Below are 18,176 nucleotides of genomic sequence, written 5' to 3'. Positions count from 1 at the left end.
AGATTTTACTTATTTATTTATTTTGTCAGAGAAAGAGACAGAGAGAGAGCGAGAGCGAGCGCACAAGTAGGGCAAGCAGCAGGCAGAGGGAGAAGCAGACTCCCTGCCAAGCAGGGAGCCTGATGCGGGACTTGAACCCAGGAGCTTGGGATCATGACCTGAGTGGAAGGCAGACACTTCACTAACTGAGCCACCCAGGCGCCCTGAGGCCCTTGAATCTTGCCCAAGATGGCTCAGCAGGTGGAAGGGGGTAAGGAGTGCTGTCCACCTCCACGGACTCCACAGCGGGCCATCCTTGGAGCTCCCAGTGTCCAGGACCCTACTTTCTCCGAAGCTCCCACAACTAAACCCTCAGAATAGCAACAGAAGCTTGAAGTGGCAGTAAAACCCAAGGCTCGCAGGAGGGGCCTGTGGCTGAGGGCCGAGGACACTGCTTGGTGAAGAATGAGCTCCTTGGAAGTTTCGGGGCAACTGAATGTCATGGGGCATCCAGAATGAGGTGGCTGGTGGGGGGCAGATGGCACCTGTGTGCCTCAGTTTCTCCGCCTCTGTCTCTGCCTCAGTGATGCCTCCAGTCCTCAGAGGCTGGGGGCTGGTTCGGGGAATTCCCCCCTGGCTTTAGCCTCTTGTTTTCTCTGACTGATTCTGTTGCATTCACTCCGGAGAAAAAGCTTAAGAAGTTCTGACCAGCCGATGTTGTGATCTTGCTAACAATGCCATCCAGAGGATGGGAGGTCTAGACCCTCACCCACCATTGCTGGGGGATCCCAGGCAAGTCCCTGACTTTTCCTGTGCCTCGGTTTCCCTATGTGGGAAATGATTTTACCCCAGAGCCCTTCCAGCTCTGACACGATTCAAATGTGGGAAATTTTGGCAAAAATCTCAGCCCAGCTATCTAAGTGCAAAATGCCCTCCCCTACCCCCACCAGTGGGGACAGGGAGAAAAGGAAAAGCAGCCTGAGCTCTTGGGGACGAGTTAGTGGGCCCAGATGCCAGAGCCCTCCTGAAGTGGCCTGCCTGCTGACACTGAGGGACACCAGCTGATGGGACTCCTCACCTTTGTATTCTTGGCAGGAGCAACCTCTCACTGGCCCTCTCCAGGTCCCCAAGTCTAACTCTTTTGCAGGCACCCTCCAGGTTCAGCTCAAATGCCTCTTCTTCCAGGAAGACTTCTCCTTCCAGGAAGGTTCCTTACCCAAAGGCTATCATCCTTTCTCCATGTCCCTCCCTCCTTCCTCTCTCTCTCTGGTTCTCTGGCTGATTCCTTCTTTCTCATTCCTTGTCTGTCTGTCTGTCTCTCTCTTCTCTCTCTCTGTTCCCATACCTCTCTGGCTCCCTGTCCTTGCAGCTCCCTCAAGCACTTACCAGCCAGAACAAACTCAGCATACAATCCCCCTGGCTCTCTCTTCTCTGGCTTTCAGCATTTGCCTTGAAGTTATGGGTGTGAGCCCCCAGCCATGGGCTCAGACTCACTCACCTCCTCTTTCCAGACCTCAGCACCAACCCTTCTACAAGCCTTGCTCCTCCGTGCCGCTCCCCGCACCCCCACCCCGCATTGAATCCCACAGCAGGGCTCTGACAGGGCACACGGCCTGCCTGGGGGTCACACAGCCTAAGAGTGGCAGTGCCAAGATCAGACCCAGGCCGTCTGACCCACCTTCCCAGCTCCTGAATCATCCCACCATATCTCCATATAGGGTGGGACCCTTGTTGAGCCAGAATCAACTCACAACGGGTCTCTCCAAAGGCAGTGGGGGCCATGGGAGGCAGAGAAAGATGAAGACTGAGACAGAGAAACCGTTGGGGGTAGGGAAGGGAGGGACCAACAGGGCCCTTGGTACTTGGCAACACCGAGATAAGATTTCCCAGTGGGGCCTGCCCTGAGCTCTCTCTGAGGGTGACCTGAATTGGCTCTTCCTGCAGAGTTCACAGCTGTGTCAAGCCAGTGCCTCGTGCCTGAGTGAAGACGTGCCTGGGGGAAGGAGCCGCCCCTGGCAGGATGGGCGGGGGCCTGTGCCAGTGCTGAGGGCCTACGATCCCTGGTGGGTAGGCAGGCAGGGGCCGTGTGGAAACTCTGAGGGAAGCAGCTGCCTCTCCCCCGGGAAGGGGAGGGAGAAGGTGAGAAGAGAAGGGTGGAGGAGACAGGAGGAGGGGAGGGGGTAGCTTCCTCAGGCCCTTGTCCTTGGGGAGGACGTGCCTGCCTGTCTGGGGCACGAGCTGACCCGATGATTGTGTCCACACCCACATCCCAAAGCCTACCCAGCCCCTACTCCAGGATGCTCCCTAGTGGCCCTGGGTCAGCTGGCCTCCGTCTGGGGGTTGTGCTCTGCTCCAATCAGGGAGGGAAGACGCGACTTACCTCCCCGTAGCCAAGTGAGATTCCCAGCACCTCACAAAGCCCACTTCCCATCAGTCATTAGACCTCACCTGCTGCAGCTGCCCCCATGTCCTCTGTTTCACCCCGATTCTTCATTCTTCATCACTGTTGGATCCTCAGGGCCCCATTCAGACCCTGGCATGGCACGTATCCAGCAAGTGTTTGCCGAATGAATGAATGAATGAATGAATCCAAACAAAACCAGAATTAAACCTCAGATGCTCTGGAACAGTAGTCAATCCTGCCTCTGAGCAGGTATAATGGTTACCCCCGAATTCCAGATGAGAAAACTGAGGTCTAGAGACGAGTCTGGCCCTCTTATTCAGCATCGCTGGCAGGAGGTGCCTCATGGAGCCAGAGTCCACCCTGTGACTTATGTGTGGTGTTTCCACGCTACCCATGCAGTGGAGAGAGGCCACCGATGGATTTGGGGCTGGGGTGGTTTGTCCCCACTGGACCACCTTCCCACTCAGTGCCATTTCAGGGTCCCTCTGCGGGCCACCCCCCGAGAGCTGAGACAGCCCAGGGGCTAGCCCAGCTGCGTGGTCTCTTTCCCTCTCTGCTCACACCAGAGATAAAGGAGCTCGGGAGCCACCGCCTTCAGTGCTCAATAGGGGGTTTTGTTTTTTGTTTTTTGTTTGTTTGTTTGTTTGTTTTTGGCCACTTAAGAGGTGGCTAATCTCACATGAGCTCTTTAACCTCTGGGAGTCTGTCCATCTGTCTTCCATCTGTAGTATGGGAACCCAAACCACACCTACCTGGACCGGTGGAAGTAATATTAGGGACGTAAGTTTGAGCTGGAGCCTTTTCCGGGAGTACTATACAGCAGGGAAACATGAGTGAGCAGGAGTTACTCATGCCAACTCGGTGAACCTCAGAAACCCACCAGAGGGAGAAAAGGCAAGTCCTAAGAGGAAGTATTCAGCGTTGAACTTATCCAGGGTACAGTTGTGTTAGGGTGTTATGTTTCTGCTCATCGTATGTCCCGTCTGGGCCTTGTCCGGGAGGGTGATCAAGGTGGACGGGACCCATACGGTGGCCCAGGAGGCGCAGATCTGACTTGAAGGGGTATTTTCATAGTCTTGCCCTGGGGTTGCGTCTACCTTTGGGCAACTGACTTGATCTCACTGAACTCAGTTGCCTCATCTGCGAAATGGGGAACCCTTCTGTATACGGGGCTATGAGGACTCAGGGCGCTAATGTCCACGAAGTGCTCAGCACATGCCTGGCTCACTCAGGTTCTCGTCCAGAGATAAAGGGCCTTGACCACTAACGTGTTGGGGGGGGTGCAAAAGAGGGGAGAAGCTGTGTGGGGACTCTGGGGCTCAGGGCCCCTAAACTAGGGCATCCCCCAACCCCATACTAGCCCATCAGCAGTTCGGGACCTCTGCAGCTCCCTCCACGGCAGGAGGTCAGGCCCAGAGACACTTCACTCCCCAGCAATCCCTGAAAATCCCTCCCCATGTAACTCACGGACCTCACTAATCAGTCCTATGGTTGAATTTGAGCATAGAGGCTGAGACACACGACTCAGTACCGACCTCCTCTTACTGTTGTGAAGCCCTAGGCTGGAAGGGGGGGGGGGGTCTTCTCCCAGTGGGAAAGAGAAGCCAGCTCCAGAAGCCCAGAACATTCTAGAGAGCCACTCTGAGGGCTGGTGCATTGTGTCTGTCTGGTCTCCCAGCACCCACTTACAAGGCCTGGGATTAGGTTTGGTTCTGTGACCATGGCCAGTGCTTCCAGCTGTGAGCTTTGGTTTTTTCATCTGTCAAATGGGGACACAATGCTGCCCACTGTAATCAGATGTCACATGGACATTGTTTGGCTGGGATGGAGGTAACTTTGCCGTTAGTATCAATCTCAAGGTCATCTCCAGACCCTCCCTGAAACAGGACCATAGTTTGAAGCACCACAAGGTCTATTTCATCCACCGCTGAATCCCATGGCCAGCATAGGCCGTGGCACACAATATAGTGTGTGATCAATTGCTTTGTGTCAAGTAAATGTGGAGGGGTTATCTCAGGAGGTCTCTGTCATGGGCCTGAGCCCCATATCGGACCTAATCTTGGGTGGACACTATCCCCCACCTTCTTCTTCTCTTGGCCATCAAAACCAACTCAAATGCCACCTCCTTCTGGCCCTCCCTGATTGCTTCCAGGCCAAGGAGCTATTTCTCTCCTTCTAGGAACTGTTGCCCTCCACCTCAGTGCCCCTGGCATGTTTGGCCATGTATCATTTGAGGCTCTGGGTGATGTGTGATACCCTTGCTAAGGAGGCTCCCCCAGGGTTCAGTGACTTTGTTCATCCCTCTGTGGCCCACAGGGCTTTGGAGCTCCCCAAACAACCTATTGCATGGATGGAGTTCTTTCTCTGCTTACCTGTGGCACGGCCTGCTTACTGCCCCCCCGCCCCCATTTCCCCCCCCTCCGCCCCGCCCCGCACAGCCGAGGTCAGGCATCCTGTGTCCCATAATGACTAGCGTGTGGACAAGTAACCCCCAGGTCGGTGGTATTCTTCCCTGTTCACTGCCTGTGTGCCTCCAAATGGGGCCCGGTGGTTCTCTTTCCTGGTAAGCACACCCTTGCACAGTCCCCCCCACTCATGCCAAACAGGGCTGACCTGTGTAACCGATAGGATATTGCAGAAACGATGGCGTGTGACTTCCGAGGTTATGTCATACAGTATTACAGCTTCCACCCTGCTCTGGGACCACTTCCTCTGAGGGAAGCCTGCCACCACGGAGGCAGCAGCCTGTGCAGAAGGACCACGGTTTCCCACCAACAGCCGGCACTGACTAGCCAGCCTTGCGAGGGGGCCACCTCGAAAGCCAAGTGTCTGCCCCGGGCCAGCCTCCTGATGAGAAGCACCCAGCGAAGCCTCTCTGGGATTCCGGAGTCACAGAAAACGTGCGATGTAACCAACGTCTATTGTTCTTTGGGGCGATTTGTTACACGGTGATGGATAATGATACGGATAGCCAAGGCCCCCACCACATTCCTTGGAGTAAGTGGAATTTCAGGCGGGAGCTGCCCCTGGGTTGCTGCCAGACAGGTTGCAACAGGTGCAGGGGCCTGACCCTCACCCCCAGACCCAAGCCTTGGGGAGGAAGAGAGACCTCTCTGACCTGGGCTCCAGGCTAGTAACTTTCTGTCCTTTGGAGGCAATCTGGCTGTTCTCAACACGGTGGCTCTGGGGCGATGTGAACGGTGCTCCCCAAAAGCAGAAGGGCTTCCCTGGTGATTCACAGTGCTCTCGGAGGAGGGTTGAGTGAGTGTGTGATTAATCCGAAGCTGCCGCAGGGACTGCTGGGAAACCAGATCAGACTCTTGTTCTGTTTTTTGTTTTTGTTGCAGCATCAAACCCCAAAAGTCTGAGCCTCTCTGAGTTCAGGCACACCCAGGTATGACTGGGACACTCTCTCTGCCAGGTCCCAGGCCGGGCACTCAGACGTGAACCAGCCATGCTTTCTGGCTTCTCGAAGCTCAGCGTAGGCAACTAACCTTGACAGAGTGCCTCCACCTGTAGGTGCTAAGGCCGGTACGATTCTCCTCAGAACCCACTGCTCGCCATCTCCACCACTCGCCTGGACTGCTTCAAGGGCCCCCTCCCCGGCTGCCCTGATGCTGCCCTTGACCTCCTGTGGGCTTCTCCAGATGGCACTCAACGTGGTCTTGACAAACAGTAAATCCCATCTGTCACTTTCTTGCTCAAAACCTTGCACGGACCCCGCCATAAAAACTGAAACTTTTACTTTAACAATGGAAAGATCTGGGGTCACCACGTGACCACTCCAAAATCATGGACAGTGAGACTACCCGAAATTTGGGCCTTCCAGTCAAATGTGTGACAAGGAGCACAGCTCCGCCTGTGAAGTCTTCCCTCGACTTCTCCAAAGTGTTTGAGTTCACATCCTATCAGGGGAGAGGTACGGGTTAGCCATACCACACAAACCAGCAGTCACCACAACGGCCCCAGAGTCTTCACGCAAGCCCATATCTTGTCCACTGTAGCCAATATACCCCAAACACCCCTCAATGGGACAGCAGAATGTGCAGTTCGTCCACAGCAACGCAGGGACTCTCTCAGATGTCAAGCAGGTGACAGAAGACTTACCCGAGAGAACGGGCTATAGGGTTCCATCTACAACAAGTTCTAAGACCACCTGAACCGATCTGCAGTGATGGCAGATAGAACTGCTCTTGCCTCAGGCAGGGACGGGGTCCCCTGGAAAGAGCTGGAAATATTCTTTATATTCTGGGTGGTGATTATATATGCTCAAATTCACCAAGCTGCAGACTCAAGACTTGTTCACTGTGGGGGTGAAATGCCTCCGTTTAATAAAGTAATCAAATAAATAAACTTTTTAAAAAGTCAGTGTCATATGTTTATAAAAAATTTTAAAAAAATAAAAAATAAAGGTTAATATTAAAAAAAAGTCAGTGTCAGGGGAGGGGCGCCTGGGTGGCTCAGCAGGTTAAGCATCTGCCTTCTGCTCAGGTTGTGATCCCAGGACTCTGGGATCTAGCCCCGTGTAGTGCTCCCTGCTCACCAGGGGAATCTGCTTCTCCCTTTCCTTCTGCTCCTCCTTCCCCTGCTCATGCTCTCTTTCTCAAATAAATAAATAAAATTTGGGGCATCTGGGTGGCTCAGTGGGTTAAGCATCTGCCTTTGGCTCAGGTCATGATCCCAGGGTCCTGGGATCGAGCCCCATGTCAGGTTCCCCTGCTCAGTGGGAAATCTACCTCTCCTTCTGCCCTCTGCTCCTCTCCCTGCTACCATTCTTCTATTTCTCTCTCACTTTCAAAAAATAAAAATCTTTAAGAAATAAACAAATAAAATCTTAAGAAAGAGAAGAAGGCAAATATGCCAAAATATGCACAGCGGTTGAAGTGGGATGGACTATCTATGAGTGCTTATTCTATATTCTTCTAATTGTTCTATGTTTTAGGACATTTTTATAATAGAAAGTTAGGGGTACAATGAATAAAATCTAGAGTTCTGTGAGATGAAATCTTGCCATTTGCGTCAACGTGGATGGAATTAGAGTGCATTATGTTAAACGAAATAAGTCAGTCAGAGAAACACAAATACCATATGATTTCACTCATCTGTGGAATTTAAGAAACGAAACAGAGGAACATAGGGGAACGGGAGGGAAAATAAAGTAAGATAAAAACAGAGAGGGAGGCAAACCATAAGAGGCTCTTAACTACAACTGAGGGTTGGTAGAGGGGAGGGGGATGGGGGGATGGGGTCACTGGGTGATGGGCATTAAGGTGAGCACGTGATGGAATGAGCACTGGGTGTTATATGTAACTGATGAATCACTGATTTCTATCCCTGAAACTAATCATACACTCTCTGTTAACTAACTAGAATTTAAATAAAAAACTAAATTTAAAAAAAAAACAGACGCAAGACAAAAATAAGAAATAAAGTTCTGTGAGGTTCTGTGTCACCCAGACCCTGCCACCCTGATCTCATCTTCTGCACACTCCCCCCTCCCTACAAGCATATGTGCTCACACATGCGCACACACACACACACACACACACACACACACGCACACACACGCACACACACACAAACACACACACAGAGCTTCCTCCCTTGGGACCTGAGCACACCAAGCTTCCTCCTGCCTGCAGTCATTGCCCTCGCTAGTCCCTCTGCCTGGAGCACCCTTTCCCTAGACTGCCACACGGCTGGCTCTTGTCACTCAGCTCTCAGCTCTGCTCCCAGGGGACTCAGGAGCACAGTGCCATCCCGGGAAACCACAGCACTTTGTGACTTTCTACAAGGCCGTCCTCAGCGTGTCAGTGATACCTTCCCTTGGGGACCCGGATGGTGGACATGCTATCCAGCACCCGGAGCTGGGAGAACGGGCCAACAGCTACCTCCCTGAACAATGGCGTGTCCCTTTCTTTTCTCCAGAAGGAAAACCTTCCATAAAGCCCCTAGTAGCCTTTCTCCTATGCCTCATTGACCAGAACCTGGTTCCATGGCCACTCCAGGCCTGTCACAGGCTATGCGGAATAGGATGGCTGGGGTTGCATATTCCACTCCATTTTGTCCCCTGGGGGTCGGGTAGGAGCATGTTATTCCGTCCCCCGAAAGCAGAGTTCTCTCAGCCAGGGGGAAGGCCGATGCCCATTGGGGAGACAATGCCAGAGAAGGTCCTTTGCCTGTTTCTGGAACTTGAAGATGAGAAGGCTCGTTATCTGTGCCTTCTTTTAAGCCTTCCCACTGCCTTGGGGAGTGTCCTCAAATCCCATTTCACAGGTGGGCAAATGCTGGATTAGAGAGGCAGGACGTACCCAGCCCTGGCTGGTCCAACACCAAATCCTAAGTGGAGAGGCTACAAGGGCAGCATGGGCAAAATGTCACAGAACTCCAGGAAGGGAGCAGTTCCATCATACTGGGAAGTACAGCAAGACTTCAAGGAGAGTGAAGCCCTCCGTGGTGTCCGCAGAGCACAGGGGATTTCCACCGAGGCTGGACAGAGCGTCAGGAGTGAGGGGAAATGAGTGAGCATAGGGCCAGGAGGGGTGGAGTATACGATACACTTGGGTCATGAGAATGGAGGCGAGCAATGCAAAGAGAGACTGTGACCAGATTTCAAGGCCACCTGGAAGGTCAAAGGAGGGCCTGTTATTTGATCTGCAGGCAGGTGGGAGCCACTGAAGGTTCTAGGGGGCAGGAGCATTGCAGAGTGAACTGAGAAAGACCTGGAGAGGCAAGGAAATCACATCCCACTTGTTCATAAGGGGTCCCCCTTCCCTCCTGCCTTTTGGGGTACTGCCATTTACTGCCTGTGTCAGAATGCTCCCTGGGTAGTGGCCTTATGCTGAGAACCACACTTACTTCACATGGCACCAAATTCCCACAGCCCCCTGGGAGGATGGTATTTTTGAAGAGCCTTGTCCATGACAAACAGCTAGGGAAGGCTCTGGCCATAGTGTCCTGGAAATCGAGGGCCTTGGCCCCAGCCGCCCTATGTCTTCCTGACCTGAAGCCTCACATGTCAGGCCAGCCTGGCTCAAGGGCTCCCGGGACCCACAGTGGCCTACCTCAGATGACTCCATCTCATGTCCAGCCTGTTCCCGAGGCACCGCCTACATCCCCTGTCCCTGCCTTGGCCCCAGCACTGGCTGTATCCCTCAAACCCCCACCTCCCTCAGACTCCCACTTTCCTCTGACAGTGCCACAGGCTGGGCAGAGGGAGCAGAGCCTCCAAGAGGCCAAGAGAACAGGCCCAACACTGGGCACCTCCAGCCAAGCTCAGGGCACAGCTGAGATGTGGGCACAGTTTTGGTCTCCAGGAACCCTCACACTAGGAAGAAGCACTGAGAGTCCTCCTGAGGAGACCTGGGGAGGTCTGTGGTGAGCAGAAGTTCTCCTCTACCGCGGACGGAAGCGATCTGGGCATCACTGGGATGGACACAGGGAGGCAGCTCACTATAGCAGAATGGACAACGACTCTGGGCATGCTGGGTTTCAAAAGCCTCCCAGCTGATGTCTTCTGGGCTGTTCTCCGTGTGGGAGAGGAAGACTCGCTGCCTCTCAAATTTGTTCAGATGTGGAGGCCTAAGGGGCCTAGATCTTGAGTCTCCACTGCCTGATGTCCCCCCATTAGGACATGGGGCTTCCTCCGACTTTCATCTGCTGTCACTTCTTAGACTGAGGGTTCCTGCTGCCTTGGGATGCTCCCCTTGAGGCTGGGGAGGTGGTGGGGGGCTCGGGTACAGAGAGGGCCAGCCCCCTGGTTCAAGGAGCTCAGGAGTAATCACACAAAACCCATGATGGCCAGATGGTTTAAAGAGCTCTGCTCCCTACGTAGGGAGGAGCCGTTAGCTCTGCCTCGGGGACAGGAGCGTGGCCCCTCAAAAGGACTGTTTACACAGACACACAATTTAGGGCAGGCGGAGGGGAGCCGAGCTGGAAAGAAAGCATTAGGAGCCTCTGTAGGCTGGGCTGAGGGGCTTGATTGCTTGGAAGACAATAGGGAGCCACCAAAGATTCTTTAGCAGGAGTGACATGTGAACTGGCTTTTCCCCAGGGACTCAAGTGGTGGCAGAGGAGGGTTTTGTCAGGGGTGGGGCAGAGGGGCAGAACCGAAGTCAGGGACAGGGCCTTGGGCTACCCCTTTTAGGTGAGAGTCTCCTTGAGTACCATGGGCCTTCGGGCAGTGACTGACTCAGGGCTGACCAGATGGGATATTTAAGCCCCAGTGAAGGGCAGGAAGAAGCCAGGAGAGAGCAGCTTCTGGGTGACCCAAGAGAGCAGGACTCAGCCCTTTTCTGTGCAGATGGGGCAACTAAGGCCCAAAGAGGAAAGACCCACACACAAGTCTGTGGCAGTACTGGGCCCCAACCCAAGGCTGGGGGGCTCCTGACCCTGGGCTCTGTCTACCTGGACGGACACCCCCTTCCCGGCCCACTCTGGAGTCAGGATGCCAGGATTAGGATTCCAATCCCGCTTCTGCTCCCCAGGTTCTGTCACAAGTGTGGAGATCACTCCATTTCTCTGTTGGCAAAGCGAGGATGAGCAGAGCCTCACTGAGCTGCCGTGAAGATCCAGGGAATTGATGGGGTACAAGAGCAAAGGGTTGGGGCTGGCACACAGCAAGTGCTCAGGGACATTCCAGCCACTGTCATCCTTCCTTTTTCCCCCTCCCCTTCTCTTCCTTCCTACCCTCACTCCCACATGCAACCCTTGCCCCCATTTTGGTTTTCCCTTCCTTAAAAAAATAGGTGTCCACCTAGTCAGGTGTGTTTTATGAAAACAGAAAAGATGAAACTCACAGCTCCCTGGAAGATCTGCCAGCTGAGGGGAGCCTCTCACACCCCCACTGCTGTCCACCAAGGTCCCTCTCCTGGGGATCTCGCTGCTCTTTCTCACTGAACAGCCAGGTGTGAAGGCAGCTAGCAGAGCTCCATGGTCCAGAGCTCCAAGATCCCAAAGTCCAGAGAGACGAGGTTACTTGCCCAAGGTCACACAGCTTGCACTATGAGTGCTGGGGGTGTCCTACTCAGAGCCTTTGTGCTGGCTCCCAGTGCTGTGCTGAGGGGAGGGGCTAGCATTTATAAGACATTATCTCCGTGGCAGCCACTGTCCAGAGTGTAACCTTATTCACTCACCAGCCCAGAGAGGATTGCCGCGGAAGGTGTTAGTCAGCCTCAGCTGTATAACAAACATCTCCAAACTAGGGGGCTTTAAACAATCATGACATATTTGGCTCACAGTTCTGTGGGTTGGAGATTTGGACTTCCCTCACCAAGAAGTTCTTCTCCTGGCTCGGCGGTGCTCCCTCATGAGTCCTCATGGTGTCTCGTCCCCCGGTGGGCCACCCTGACTTTTGCACGTGACAACAAAAACAAAACCTGCAAGGCCTCTTGAGGCCTAGGCTTACAGCTCGCAGAGGGTCACTTCCACCATATTTGATTAGCCCAAGCAAGTCCCCGGGCCGGCCTCAAAGCAAGGGCAGCAGGAACAGACCCCACCTCTTGTGAGGATTGCTGTAAAGTGTCATGGCCAATTCCCAAGCTACCACATGGACGATCTCCATTTTACAAAGGGGATGGCTGGACTGTAGGTCCAGCATCCCCTCCCACCAGTCCAGGCCTGTGCACCCTCGGAGCACAGAGATGTGGGCCTCATCAGAGAGGCTGCTCTGAGGGGTCCCAGGCTGGCCGGTGACAAGCAGGGGCTTGACTCAAGAGGAGGATTAAGGACACTAAATCCATCCCTCAGGCTTGAAGCCTGGCCAAAGCAGCAGGGCACTGTTCCAAGGGCAGGCCTCTGAGGGAGACGAGCCCGGGAGCCCCCACCACCCGCCACCAGGCTCCCTGGCTCTAGCTTCGCCAGCCCATCCTGTGGAGACACCCGGCCCACCCGGGGCTCTGATGGCTGACCACAGTCCTTGCCCACACTGTCAGGACACAGGGGTACCACACACTCACACCCTCAATAATGTTTTCCGTGGTTGTCGTAGGGCTGGGGCTCCTGAGCCCGCCTGGACGGAAAGCCATCCTTCCCATGTGCCAGGTTGGTTTTGAGACCTTGGGTAGGTTACTGTGCTCCCCTGCTGAGCCTCAGTTTCCTCCTCTGTAAAACGGCATTGAAGAGTATGCTTTCCTCACAGGGACGTGATGCAGATTGGAGAAAACAAGCATGTAAAGGACTTCTCTCCGGGCTGGATAAATGTGACTTTGTCTGGAGAGGGCAGCCATCCTCAATTATGGTCTCAGGTCTGCGGTCCCGTCCACAAATCCTGGAGTGCAAATGTGATGGGGGCTATGAGAACAACACAGCACCTAATCCACATAGTACCTATCATCCCCGACTGACGGGAGCAGCCACTCTAGCCGACCCAATTGCCAATTCTACTGGGAAGCCTATGCCTGTCAGGGGTATACGGGTGAAACAAAGTTACCAGATAGCTTTGTGGAGGCTCTAGTTTTGCCACCAAATTCGTTTTCTGATTTTTGTTTTTCAAAAAATTGCTGGCTATGGGAATTAAGGATTATTTGGATCGTTATAATTATTAGTTGCGATTCTCAACCACAGCCACATATTATAATGAGCTGGTTAAAATGCAGGTTCTTGGCCTCACGCCAGACCAAAGGAATCAGAAGCACTGGAGGTAGGCTTCAGGGAGTGGGCATATATATTTTTTTAAATTTCTTTTTTTTTTAAGTAATGTCTACACCCAGTGTGGGGATCATATACACAATCCTAAAATCATGAGTTGCATGCTCCAACAACTGAGCCAGCCAGGTGCCCCAGAATGGGTACCTTTTTTTTTTTTTTTTTTAAGATGTATTTATTTATCTTGGGGGAAGGAGGGGCAGAGGGAAAGGGAGAAAGAATTTTAAGCAGACTCTGCTATGAGCTTGGATCCCAATGCAGGGCTTGATCTCACAACCCTGACATCACAACCTGAGCAGAAACCAAGAGTTGGACGGTCAGCCAACAACACCATCCAGGCGCCCCCAGAATGAGTATTTTTTTTAAAAGTTGAGTCTTTTGCCTCAAAGGTGAGTCTGATGCCGAGCCAGGGATGAAATGTATCCTAGAGATTGTAAAACAACATGGTGGGGGGAGTGGGGCTTTACTGGTTTAGGAAGATCAGGGGAGACTCCCCTGAGGGTGGGACCAAGCTTGAGCAGAGCAGACAGACGAAGGGGAGGAAGAACGTCCCCAGCGGAGGGACTAGCGTGCACAGATGTCCCCTGCCTCCAACCCATGACAGGGGGACCCTTAGCAACCAACCAAATCATGGGAACTGCAAGGTGCCTAAGGCGGCTGGAGCCTGTGAGGGAAGGGCCCCAAGGCTGAGCTATCTCCTCCGCTTCCTTCCTGGTGGGGTTCCAAGGGGAGCTTCCAGACCAGGGTCTTGCTTGAGGCTGAAATCTGAGCATATGGACGCTCTATTCCCAGATGAAAGTGAGCAGCAACTGTTCTTCCCTTCTCAGCCCAGGGAGGGGATAAAGTTAAAATCAGAGTGGGTGCAAGGAGCTGCTCAGACCCATCAACACAGCGGTTTTCAAATGTTTTTATTTTGTAAGTTATTTCGGTGCCTTTTTGTCAAACAGAATATTTTCCCACTGTCCCAGTAATGGATGGAGCAAAGTGCTGGTAATACTGGGGGGTCTGGAGTCCCGCCCTCTCTCAACCTCCCCCAAGTCTCTCACGTTCCCTTGGGACTCTGTGGGACCCAGCTCAAAAACTCCAGGGAATCAAGGCTCAGAGAGGGGGACAGCCGGGCAGCCCAGGAAGTTCCCGTCATGAGGGCAAGGCTGGGGCAGGATCCCAATCCCCGACTCTCTTTCCTGTGCTCTTCTGGCCTGGATGGAGTTCCCCAAAACTTTGTCCCTTAGATCTCCCTGTATAAGTGTTTCTTTGGCCACAACTCACCTGTTAGGTATGGGTTGAACTGAGCCCCCAGCCCCCCACCAAAGGGATATGTTTCAAGTCCCACCTCCCAGCACCTATGAATGTGACTTTATTTGGAAATAGGGTCTGTGCAGATGTAAGCAAGTCAAGATGAGGTCATTAGGGTGGCCCTAATCCAATATGACTGGTATTTTTAAAAAGGAGGGAATTTAGGTTCTCGGTGACTGGTTCCCGAGGACATGGGGTCCCATAGAGTGAAGATTTAAGTCCCAAGTTTTAAGTTTTGATGGCAAAACATAAGAAGTTCGTGGCCAGGATTGTGATGGTATGGGAGAGAAATGCAGAAGGTCCCATGGACGGTCTCGCTGAGACATTACGCTACTATATGAAAAGCCTTGCTGTCGCCGACAGGGAAACTCTGAATGCTCCCGGTGGACCTATAACCGGAGACAACTCGCAAGGCCAACTTGATGGGAAGGAAGCGGGCAGATCCATGACAGAACTGCTGAGGCCTGTGGCCAGCATGAAATCCAGATGAAAATCCCTGTACAGCTATCTCCTTCCTTTCTCCAGCCCCATTTTCTTTTACATCTTATAAAAAACCAAGCACAGATATGCAAGCAGGCCTGCATAGACAGAAGCAACCTCACAGCTAGCCATGGACCCTCTTTTTTATTATGCAAAAGAGAAACTGAGTCACAGAGTAGTCTAGGAGTGGAAGGGTGGTTGCCAGAGGCTGGTTGGGAGTGGGGAAGGGGGAATTATTGTTTAATGGGTACAGAGTTCCAGTGGGGGAAGAGAGAGAGAGAGAGAATCCTAAGCAGACCCCATGTGCAGAGCATAGCACTGGGGCCTGATGTGAGGCTCGATCTCACAACCGTGCGATCATGACCTGAGCCAAAATCAAGAATCAGACGCTTAACCAACTGAGTCACCCAGGTGCTCCAACTATAATAAATGTTTTTTAAGTAAAAGAAGAAGAAGCTGCAGCAGTGGAGGAAATTTAGGACACAGGGTGATGGCCATGGGAAATCAGGGACACGCAGGGAGAAGGCTTTGTGACAGCAGAGATAGAGATTGGAATGGTGCAGACACAAACCCACAACTGGTGGAAACCGCCAGAAGCTAGAAAGGGGCAGGGAAGGATAGATACTATCTACCCAGAGCCTCAGAGGGAGCAGGACCCTGCTGACACCTATATCTTGGACCTCTGGCCTCCAGAACTGTGACAGAGCAGGCTTCTGCTGTTTTAAGCCAGCAGAGTGTGGTACTTTGTGAAGGCAACACTAGGAAACTGAGATGCCCTGTAAGTCATTCCTCGTTTAATTTCTTTCCCTTCGAAAGGGCTCATTTTTAAACAACGTGCATACGTTTTGCTCAAAAGTAAATCTCCCATCACTGCTATAAATGGAAGGCCACAATCCTTTCCATAAATAGAAGGCGCCTTAAAAATAAAGACAATGAAAACCAGGCAATGGTGACTCTGATCTGGGGACACCTTTGTGGAAAAAGGCCATGAGAAAGTGGCAAAGGGTGTTGAAGACACACAGGTGCCTACCTCGCTGAGACTTCTTGATTTATCAGAGAGAGAAAAAGGAGAATTGAAAAAAGAAAACCTGCTTGTTACCTGAAAATGTCGCATTCTGAGACACCTCTAAGGATTAGGATTTCTGACATCTTCCGTTTATGTTTGCGGCCACAGAGCCCAGGAAGGCTCAGTGACTTGCCTAAGGTCACACAGCATCGGTGGCCAAGTCTGGATTTGTGCTGCACCCCTGTGTGCTTTTCCAGGAAATGACTTCTTGTTCCCACCCAGCAACCCCAGGTCGTGTCTGGGTGGCTAAGAGTTGAGCACATGGAGCAGAGAGGGGGCACGAAACTCTGAAGGCCAAGCATGTAGACACAGCCTATATGTTCTTTTTTTTTTCTTTTTAAAGATTTTATTTATTTATTTGAAAGACAGAGATCACAAGTAGGCAGAGAGATAGGCAGAGAGAGAGGAGGAAGCAGGCTCACCGCTGAGCAGAGAGCCCGATGCGGGGCTTGATCCCAGGACCCTGGGATCATGACCTGAGCTGAAGGCAGAGGCTTAACCCACTGAGCCACCCAGGTGCCCCCAGCCTATGTGTTCTAATCCCATAGAAGTTATAACCAAGTGAAGGGTATGCTTCGAGCACCTGGACCCGGATAAACATTGGCTCACACCAAGGGTTATAACCCAACAGATGAATATAAATCAGATTTTTCTCTTCTTGCGCCATTGGATCACCTATACTGAAAATCAGGGTCCATGCAGGTAGCTGTCCCACATCCTGTCACATATGGTCACATGCTAAGCAACTGAGGTCATGGGGCACATCTCCCAAATCAGGTATCTCCTTCACCATTGTTCTGACCCTGAGATCATTTTCTTCCTTCTCCCCTTGCTTCTCCCTCTTCTCTTAACTAACTTCCATTGCTTGCTCGGGCTTATGAGAAGGAGCAGGGCTCAAAGCTTAGAGTCTGATATGTTCAGATTCGAATCCTAGCTCTGCTGTGTGGCCTGGAGTCAGTGGCTCATCATCTCTGAGCATCAGTTTCCTCATCTGTGAAATGGGTTCCCTCTGCCCAGGTTACTGGGAATAGTCAAGAAGACAGTGCTTGTGAGCCTAGGAGCTTAGAAAATGCCCATTGCCTCCTCCTGCCAAGACTGCAAGAGATGAGAGAGGTCTTCTCGGCACTGCTGTGTGCCCTGGGACCAGTCACTCACCCTTTCTGAGCCTCCACTTCCCTGGGGAGCCTCAGAGGGCACCTAGGGCCACTCAGAGCTGAGGGATTCTGGGATTCCAGGAGTGGAGCTGGGGTGGCCTGTGAGCTGGGGCCCACCCTGGCTGGCTCAGATGACCAGTCCTGAGGGCCCAATCAGGCCAGCCTTGGATCAGGCCATAAGTGGGAACAAAACAGTCAGGGAGCTCGCCTCTCTGGCTTTGTTTATTGTCTGGGAGCTGGGAATATTTTGAATTGTTGTGTTTGGGGAGGGAGGGAAAAATAACCAAATATAAGAAGGCAGCCAGTGAGAGGCCCGGGCAGGAATGCAGAGGAATTAGGCCTGCCTGGGTATGTCTGGGAGATGGTGATGCCCCCAGAGGCCCCCACACCCACTAGGTCAAGGATTCTCATCTCTGATGAACCATTCACGGTGCCTGGAGAACTTAATTTTTTTAAAAGCTTAGTGCCCAGTTACATTAGGGTTTCTAAGGATGGGACTCAGACAGCAGGGTTTTGTAAGCTTTCTGGGTGACTGTAACCAGCAGCCCAAGTTTAAGGGGTAGTGCTCCCCACAGCAGCACATCGGAAGCCTCCGAAAGGGCTTACGGACTGTGATTGCTGGGCCTCCAGCCCGGAGCTCCTGAATCAGGACACCTGGGCCTGGCCTAGGACTGTGCCTTTCTCACTAGTTCCCAGGTGCTACTGCTACCGGCCTGCTGGCCCCACTTTGAGACCCTCTCCTCTGCACTCTCAGGACTCAAGATGTTGTCGGTGGCCTGGGGGCATCTGCCTGGAGCTAGTCAGACTTTCAGGATCTTGGGCCCCACCCCAGCCCGTGCTGTGCTTCGGAATCAGTCTGCCTGTGAACGACAGCCCCAGGTGACTCCAAGCACTTTGCAGCTGGAGGAGGGCCAGGCAAGGTCACCTCGGTTAACCTTTCCCATTACAGATGGAGAGACTGAGGCACCCAAAAGTGAAGGCCTCTGGGGGGTTGTAGAACCATTAAGGATGTCCTAGGACTTGGATCCAGGTGTCTCCAGGGCGAAAGGGGAGGGAAGGGAGCTCCTGTGGGTGGAGCTAAATTCAGTTTCGTGGGCTGGCCCCTTTAGCCCCAGCTACACAAACGGTTGGTTTTGCAGGGTGCGTGCATGCC

Source organism: Enhydra lutris, unplaced genomic scaffold (genome assembly GCF_002288905.1).
Source record: "Enhydra lutris kenyoni isolate GAN:26980312 unplaced genomic scaffold, ASM228890v2 scaffoldscaffold10, whole genome shotgun sequence".
Lineage (NCBI taxonomy): Eukaryota > Metazoa > Chordata > Mammalia > Carnivora > Mustelidae > Enhydra > Enhydra lutris.
This window is presented reverse-complemented; position numbering follows the sequence as displayed.